A 9,056-nucleotide genomic window follows, 5' to 3' on the forward strand; every position below is an offset into this window, starting at 1 on the left:
ACTACTTCATGTCATACAACACGGATTTTAAATCAATTTGTTTTTATGTTAAGAAACTAAATATTCACAGAAAAACAGAGTAGAAAAACGGAGTAGGCCAGGTGCCGGATAGTCATAGGATCATTGAAAAAGAAAAAAAGGGAATATCCGCACACTGGATTAAGGCTCCCATTTATTGGATAATTGCAACGTGCCCTTAAACGCAAAGGGGCAATGACAGGACCCTGCTCTGCAGTGAGCACTTTGGAGCAGAGGAATTTGATAGGACTGGACAGATTGTCTGACTAAAAGATGGTGTTGTCCATCCATCATATCATTAGGCTATTAGACTATGAGAAGGACCACACAAATCTCAGAAGAAGAGAACCTGGGAATGGATTTGACTCAGCATCATCCTCAGCCTAGTGTTGTGAGTATTTGCATGTGGAATGTTAGTAAATGATGAGAGCGTCTCATGCCTTGTCATTAAATCATTTACAATTGTTGTATAAAGTATTCTGAGGGAGAATTGCGTGGGGTAGTGGTTAAACAGCAGAGCTCTTTAATTCTACAAAGGTGGTCAGTGTTTCCCACAGGATTTCAGGAGACCATGGCGCGACCGGGCAGGGGGGGCTGAGCGATCTTGCGCTGCAGCTGAGAAATTAGCGCGATATAGCGCATTTATCGTGCGCCCGTGTCTGTATGTGTACGTGTGTCTATAGAGAGCCTAAGCGGAAGCAGGAACTAACGGCGCCATGGGACCTCAACTCTGAAAAACTCTCCATGTAAGTGAACGGGAGTGAAAGTTTTATTTCGTGATCTGATTGAATTGTGCCATGAGAAAAAAATATGACCTCTACATGTTTAAAACATCACGTTTCATGAAGAGAAACCAGCAGTTTATCGTAAGACTATTGTAGAATAAAATTCGGAAGAATCCGTAAGCAGAAAGACTACAGGTCGCGTAGGTGACGTCACACACCAAATGCCGCCCTTTCCCGTGTCAGTTGGTGACGTATCTTTTGGTTACACCCCGCCTTTCCGAAGCCCCGCCTTTCCGACAATAGACTTCCATTCATCGTAATAGCGGGGTTTTCTATTTTTTCTAAAGACCCCGCTATTCCGAAAAGGCTATTGGGGGAAACCCCCAGTGCGCAGTGCGCATTGATCCTTTTTTCCTTTTTGGGGTCGAAACGGATCATGTGCATAATTAACTGCAAAACAAGAAAATACTTCATATTAATGACATATAACGTTCATTATGCTTCTAGCCTGTCTAGCCTCTACCTGGTCTTTTTACTAAACTTAACCAACTCCTTTCTTCATTGCCTAAGCCCAACCAAAGCATCTCCCTCAGTCAGCTGTCAGCGCGAGTGGCGGCTGCAGCAGCCTCGCGCCCGTGTGAGCTCAAGCCGGCTTCAGCCGCGCTCGAGCGGCGCGGGGGGGGAGAAAAAAAGTGGACAACGGAGTCTGGGAGAAAGCAAGTGGGACAGATCTGCCCAGTCTCTGATCAGCGCACGTTTTACAGACAAGCCACAAAGCAGAATGTAAACAACGTCACGCGGTTCAGCACCTTGGACATTGGACAGCTGCGGGGGGAGGGTGTCGGAACAGCGGTGTTTCGAAGTGGAGGTGTGTCGGAATGGAGAGCTGTCCCCGTATTTTTTGTGGGACACCAGGGGTCTCATTTATAACCGTTGCGTACACACAAAACAGGGCTGAAAGTGGCGTACGTGACTTTCCACGCCAAGATTGTGATCTATAAAAAACAAACTTGACGGGAGAATGTGCGCAGCTCTAAGCAAACTCTGAGCCATGCGTACGCATGGTTTGGAGGAAAAGGGGAATTGGCGAACCAGATGGTGTGGTGGTGGGGGAGCATACATCAGTCCGACTGCCCATAAATCCGACGGCTCATTTCTCCGACTACCCATTCTGCAGTGTTAAGGTTAGGTTTAGGGTAAGGTTAAAGCAGATATCAGTGGAATGTTTTTGTTAATATAAGTCCTAAATAGTCCTATTTTCCGTCAGCAATCACTTACATGAAGTATTTCAGCCTAAACACGAGTCTCTCCGTCACTCTGCTCTGCTGTAACCCGAGGAGAAAATTTTCCTTGTGGGATACAAGTGTTATCCAATGAGGAGAGAGAACGGCATGAAGGGCTGTGTGTGCAGCCAAGGGATGCGCGTGAATGTGGTGACGTAGCACGAGGACCAATTGATGCCTGACAAGGGCGGGGGCTGCTAACTCATGGTGCGTTCAAAGAAACTCGTACTTTGTGTTTTTCCTTCCTGTGAAGTCATACCAGTTCGATCTGGTACGAGTTCACGGGTCGGAAGTTACGAGTGGCCGTTATAGGGAACTTTCACAGACAACAGGATGGTAAAAACACGAGCTACGGGTTACCTGGAACGCTACCAAGTCGTAGTTGTGACTTGAAGCTGTAACTTACGGTTTCAAAAGCCTGCCTTGAACGCAGCATTAGCCGAAACGGCCGTGAAGCTGATATCTGCTTTAAGGGTTAGGGCTACTTAAGTCGGAGAAATGGGAGGTCGGACTAATGGACGCAAAAATAAAGAAATGTATGGTCGGAGAAATGGGGACGGACGGACGTCATGCACCCGTGGTGGTGAACTGAAGTCAGACTCAGGAAATGATGATTGAGAAGAACGATTATGTTTTTATTATCGGCCGTCACACATTTAATTTCAACCCGTATGCGTTAGATCCATGTTGCCACGGTGATTTAATTCAACAGCGCCCTTATTTTGCATGGGACTGGTGTTTCAGAAACATCTTCTTAGAATCTAACTTAAAATTCAAAATCAAAATTCCTTCTCTATATTTAATCACCACCATCTCTCCGTCATATTGTCCACTCCCAGAGCGCAGGAGGAGGAGAGGACAGCGCTGCTGCATGGAATAAATACATGGTGTAAATAACTATATGTTCCTATGATACTGTGTGAATGATCGAGAGTCAATTAAATCTCAAACCCTGGGGAAAAAAATCCAGTAATCGTTCCCACAATTGTTACATTCTGTTTTCTTGTTATCAAGAGAAGTGTCATGTTTGATCATTCCTCAGAATGTAACTGATTCCGCTAATGATTCAAAGTTTTATTGATCAGTCTAATTACTGTAAATACATAAATACAGCGGTGAGCCCCGTGCACCAAGGCACCGCTGGAGGAGAAAGGAGGGAGAGGGAGACCATGATGAATGGTTAATAACTCGTTTCAGATTAAAACTGTTGTCATTGTTGTAAACATGCGCCGAACTGGGTCCAGCATTTGAGAGGGCAGCGCAACAACACGTGCGCTCTGAGCCGCTGACGCCGTTAACAGCTGCAGCATTGGTCACGTTGTCACTTTCACACCTGCAGCTAATTCACAACACAGACAGAACAAGAGCACGTCAGGCTCATTGACATGCAGATCACATTCATGTGGTGGTTTGCATTGACCATCTACAGTTAAAACCGGGCGTGTACAGGGCGGAACGTGAAGCGGATTCAGCTGCGCACACTTGTAGGAACTCTGGGATTTATAAAGGGAAGTTTGCGTACGCAGGGTTTTATAAGTCTGAATATTTTTTGGCGCACGCAAAACTTCGCTTTTTGGTGTACGTACCCTTTTAGTAACGATCCCACGCACAGTTTTATAAATGAGACCCCTGGTCTCAACAAAATGATGCTGGATATGCTGGGAATATGACACCAAGTAGATAAGGCTAAGTATGGATGCGTCACTCTGATGCTCGATGCCATGGCCATCAAGAAACACATCCAGTATGATCCCCGGACCCAAGCTATGTCTGGATATGTGGACGTGGGGGATCGACAAAATGAAACGGATGTTGCCTCTGAGGCTCTCGTTTTCATGGTGGTGGTCCAACCAAGCAGCAAAGGCAATGTCACGGCACAGGACAACACCAAGTCCCTACCAGCAGTGTCCTCTACTGCCCAGTCCTCCCATCACGGCATCAACACATCTACAAACCTGTCTGCTGTAGATATGTCCTCTGCAGAAGAAGCAGAAGATCTGCCATCGCCCTTTGCCAACATTCCTGCAATTACACATGACCACTGCTACCTTCCCACCCGCTTCAGTGGTCTTGTGGATAAAGCTCTTGTCTACATTTCAGGATTTGTTGTGCGGCAGACTTTGAAGAAGCTCTCCTGTGATGTCTGCCGTGCCAGCCTGGTGACAGAAAGGATAGAAGCTACCACCTGTTGACTCTAAAAAACAATGGAGGCCTGATGATTCCATCAGAGGGCACAGTGAAGGTTGTTAGAGCAGCAGAGTGGGTCATTCGGCAGGCATCAGTGGACTCAGAGGATCACTGCCCATCAAGGTGGCAGAGGTCCTCTACATTGTGCGGAAGAGGATAGGTCCAGATGATGTGTTTTTGCTTGGGGAGCACATTAATGACACACAGTATGGCATTGACAATCACCACCACGTGTTGGTGGCATTAGTTGTGTCCCTGTTCTTTAAACTAAGACTACACTATGTAGCTAAACTCACAACTCTTGATTTACAGAGTGGCAGCATAGACAGTTGCTCTACAAAACTGTCCTTTCAAGGAGCATTATCTTTGCTCAGCTCAGTGGAAGAAGAGGAAGTGTGGGTAAGTAGGGAAAGAGGTAGGTGAGTGTTTAAAAGCGCATGAGTTGCACAGGTACTGAAAAAAATGTGCGGCTGCGAGATTAACAGTGCATCTATCTTTGCATAAGTTTACACTGTTTGTGGTGCCAAACTACAAAAAGACAAATGCAAACACAATGGAAGAAAAAATACATGGGAGGGTGTGTGTGAGTGAAAGAGAGTGTTGGTGAATGAGAGTGAGTGGAGGTGAGTGAGATAGTGTGACTGTATCACTTGAAAGTCAACATTGAAATGCTGGGTTGGTAAGTAGCCTACAGTCAAAAACATTTGTGTGGCGTTATTACCTCTTTTGGTATATCTGCTGCGTATGTGTGGGTAGCTACTTGTTATTAAACTACTTTAATGGAAAAACACATTAAAATTATTCCTGATTTTGAGTATGTAGTATCATAATGGAGAAAAAAAACAGTCCAAGTCTCTTTTCGGGTTCGCACAGTCCTGGATGGGTTCTTCTCAGGACCAGATACCAGGCTCAGCTCCCAGAGGTAGTGGTGATGAATCTTTAGACTGGAATCTTTAAGCCGAACAGACGCGGGCTGCTGTGCTTCAGGCATAGGTGGTCTCTGCAGTGGCAGTGGTCTTCTGGCTCTCGGCTGGTCCTCTATCCTTTGCGTGCGTCATCTATCCTTGGAGTGTTTTTTTCCTGCTTCACTGCCGCAAAAGAGTTACCTGTGCATGCCACACCTGTGGCTTGTTGCGCTGATTAGCCTGCTGGCTGGGTGTAGTTCAGGGTCAGTTAGTAAAAAGAAACATTGCATGTAATCCAACATAAATCTCAAATAATAAACCCTGTAAAATACACAAAGTAACATAACTACTGCAAAACAACACAAAGTAACACAACATGCAATATAACAAGGCAACACATATTTCATAACTTAAACACAAGAAAACATGCAACAAAAAACTGACCCCGTCACATATGCAGTATGCAAACAAAAGCAAAATCTACAGTATGCGAAAAATTCCCAGATGTCGTACTGATTCGGAAAATATCTCCAGTATGCATCTGACCAGTCTACATTGCGTACTCCCACAACGCAATGCGCCCCTGACGTCTAACTGTAACCAAAGACGGTTTAGAGTATGTTATCTTTGCCATGTACCGTAACCATGTTATATAGCTTAATAAAATAAAAATGAATGCAGACTGATTGCTTCATTGTAAAACATTTATTTATTTTTGTAAATGTGGAGATTTCTGTCCTATATACAGAGCCATGGGCGGCGCAAAATGGAGGCTAGGGAAGGCTGAGCCCAAATGTTATGCTGGAAAAAATTGTGAAATTACCTCTCTCTGGAAAATTATTGCAATCATTCAACAATAGACTTTTCGGCTTTTGGCTCGACCGGGAGCGTGCCTATGTTCCCACAGCCCTATGTTCCTACAGTTCTAAGGTTTTCCTCAAAATTAGGCCCTATGTTCCCACTGGACTCTCTCTACCTATCTGGACTCCATCTATCTGGCCTGTCTAGCCTCTACCGGGTCTTTTTTACTAAACTTAACCAACTCTTTTCTTCATTGCCTAAACCCAACCAATGGTGGGACCAAAGGGCTGTGGGAACATAGGGCCTAATTTTCAGTGACAACAAAAGTTAGAAATGTGGGAACATAGGGCTGTGGGAACATAGGGCTGTGGGAACATAGGAATGACCCCGCTCGACCAATAGCCTGACAAGCCAGACTATATCATTAAAATGTATTGACCCCTTGCACGTGACGTCACGTTCCACTCGCGGTAGCTGCGGACGCCATGATGGACGGCAAAAGAACAGTGGACGTCAATTTGATTCAATGGGCGCGTTATAGTTTTGTGACATAGGTACCGGGGTTGTAGGGTTTCCCCTCCTTTTCCACTGAGCTGGCTCCAGTGCTGGTTCGGAGCCAGAGCCTGACTAGCACCGGTTCTTTACTTTTCCACCACTTAAGAACTGGTTATTGGTTCTTAGAATTGGTCCCAAACACCAACTCCTTGCTGGACTAGAGCTAAGAACCGGGGGCTGGCCATTGGCAGCGGGGTTACATGAGCAACAGGACCAGTGCGAAGATATACAGACACGTTATCGATGCCATTAAAAGTTAGTTTATCTACAGTGTATAGTCGATGTAAACACAGTTGAAGCTACCTAGCTGAGCTACATGCTGTGGCTAACTACAGCTAACGCTCGTATTAAACATAGCAACGTCACAACGTAGTTGCCGCCGTCGGATCGCGGCGATTACAACGAAGACGGCTTCCTGTTTTCTTTTATTTTTAAGCTGGCTTTAAAGCAGAAGTAAGCGATCCGGTCGTTTTGGCTAATGCTGCGTTCCAGGCAGGCTTTTGAAACCGTAAATTACAGCTTCAAGTCACAACTTACGACTTTGTAGCATTCCAGGCAACCCACTCGTGTTTTTCCGACCTGTTTTACCGGTGAAAGTCACTATAACGGCCACTCGTAACTTCCAACCCGTGAACTCGTACCAGATCGAACTGGTACAACTTCACAGGTCGGAAAAACACAAGTTACGGGCTGCCTTGAACGCACCATAACAGTCCTCGTCGCTACGTCACCACATTCACGGCGTCCCTTGGCTGCACACACAGCCCTGCATGCCGTTCTCTCTCCTCATTGGATAAAAACTGTAGGATACGAGAAATGTTTTCTCCTCGGCTCAGAGCAGAGCAGAATGACTGACAGACCCGTGTTTCGGTCCAAACACTCTATGTAAGTGATTGCTGTCGGAAGATATAACTATTTAAGACTTATATTAACACAAATATATCACTTCTGCTTTAATCAGAGAATGATCACTAATTATACAGACGTCGGGTCAGGTCTTCAACACCCACAGGTCGGACCAGGTTTTAATTTCCAGGTCCGTTAACTGTAGTTAGCAGCAGCAAAGACAGGAGCAGCTGCTGTATGGGTAGTGTGGCCCTGACTGACGTTAGCTCCTTAGCAGTGGAAAATGCACAGAAAACTGAGATATTCTACGGCGAATAACAAAAAAACAAACGGAATATTGCAACGGATGAGTAGATATTCTATTTTAAATAAGTGATAATGCTGAGAGGTTGTAGTGAAGTGATCGAGCCACATTGTTGAACGGCACCCATACAGTCTATAGACAGTACATTATCACTGAGCACTTTCTGCCGTCCGTCATGGCGTCGCCTCTCGCGTCACGTGATAATTGTGACGTAGCTGCAAGGGGTCAGTAGTCTGGCAACGACCGGTAGACCTCGGCTCAATCCAGGGGGCGGGATGAAGGCTGTCTTTCAAACTGCCTCTGCACCAATACGGTAGCGCTACGACCAATCAGAGCAAAGAGCAGGATGACGTTAGCCTGACAAGCCAATTAAAATGTATGTCGTAATGGCGTTAAGCCCGCCCAACGACTCTCTAAACAGATAGAGCGCTCTGATTGGTGAACACAACCGGTGTTCAAGACTCAAAAAGTTCCTATGGCTCGTTTCTAGACCCACCTACGGAGCAAATATTTGCTGCCGCTAGGGTGCAGCTAGATTTCTAGGCTACTCGACCAACGCAATATCGTTCATTCATTGATCTCCGCATAGCGCTCTTTCTCCGTTATTGGCATTCACACACACACACACACACAGAGAGAAGCGTACATGCATGACAGCAGTGCGCGGTACAAGCGAAACTCATATGGTCCGATCAACCCCCCCACACACACACACACACACACACACACACATACACTTTTCATTCAAACAAACTAATGCTACTGCCACAATTGTTAGATTTCATCAATGAGACCAACATGTATCTCCTAAAAATAATTTAACCAACTGATGGTAAACCTCGAAAAACCTGCGGGTAAGTTAATTAGTGACCGTTTTCTCCCCCGGGATGACGATGAAAGTTCAGACTAGCTGCTGCCGTTGGGATGTTGCAGTCGTTGCGGAGCTTCACTTCTCCGAAAAACATCGGAGCAAACTTCTAAGCAGCCGTCATTTGGATAAACTGGCCGTATATTTGGGATCTAAACAGTTACTTTCTCACAGGAAAAAATATTAAAACTTAATAAAGTTACATAATAACAGTGCGAAAGCGGGAAATAAAACTGCTTTTCGCCTGTGTTACTGCTGCCGGTTGCCGCGAAATGCATTTTGGGAAACTCGTATACTGCATACTGCAGTGTGAACGGTGTCGGTCTGCTGAAGTAGCATACTGAATCCCACATTCACTATGCAGTATACAGTATACTAACACAGATTGTAGTAGGCAGTATGTGGTTTCGAAAACAGCCCTAGTCTTCTTATAAATATCAATGGTGGAAACACTCCCGTCACTACCCTGCCACACCTCCTCATCAGCCTCATCATTTCCTCCTGTGGTTCCAGCTGCACAACATCACTAATCAAACTATTAGCAGTCCCAGTCCACACACACTC

Source organism: Trachurus trachurus (assembly GCF_905171665.1).
Source record: "Trachurus trachurus genome assembly, chromosome: 16".
NCBI lineage: Eukaryota > Metazoa > Chordata > Actinopteri > Carangiformes > Carangidae > Trachurus > Trachurus trachurus.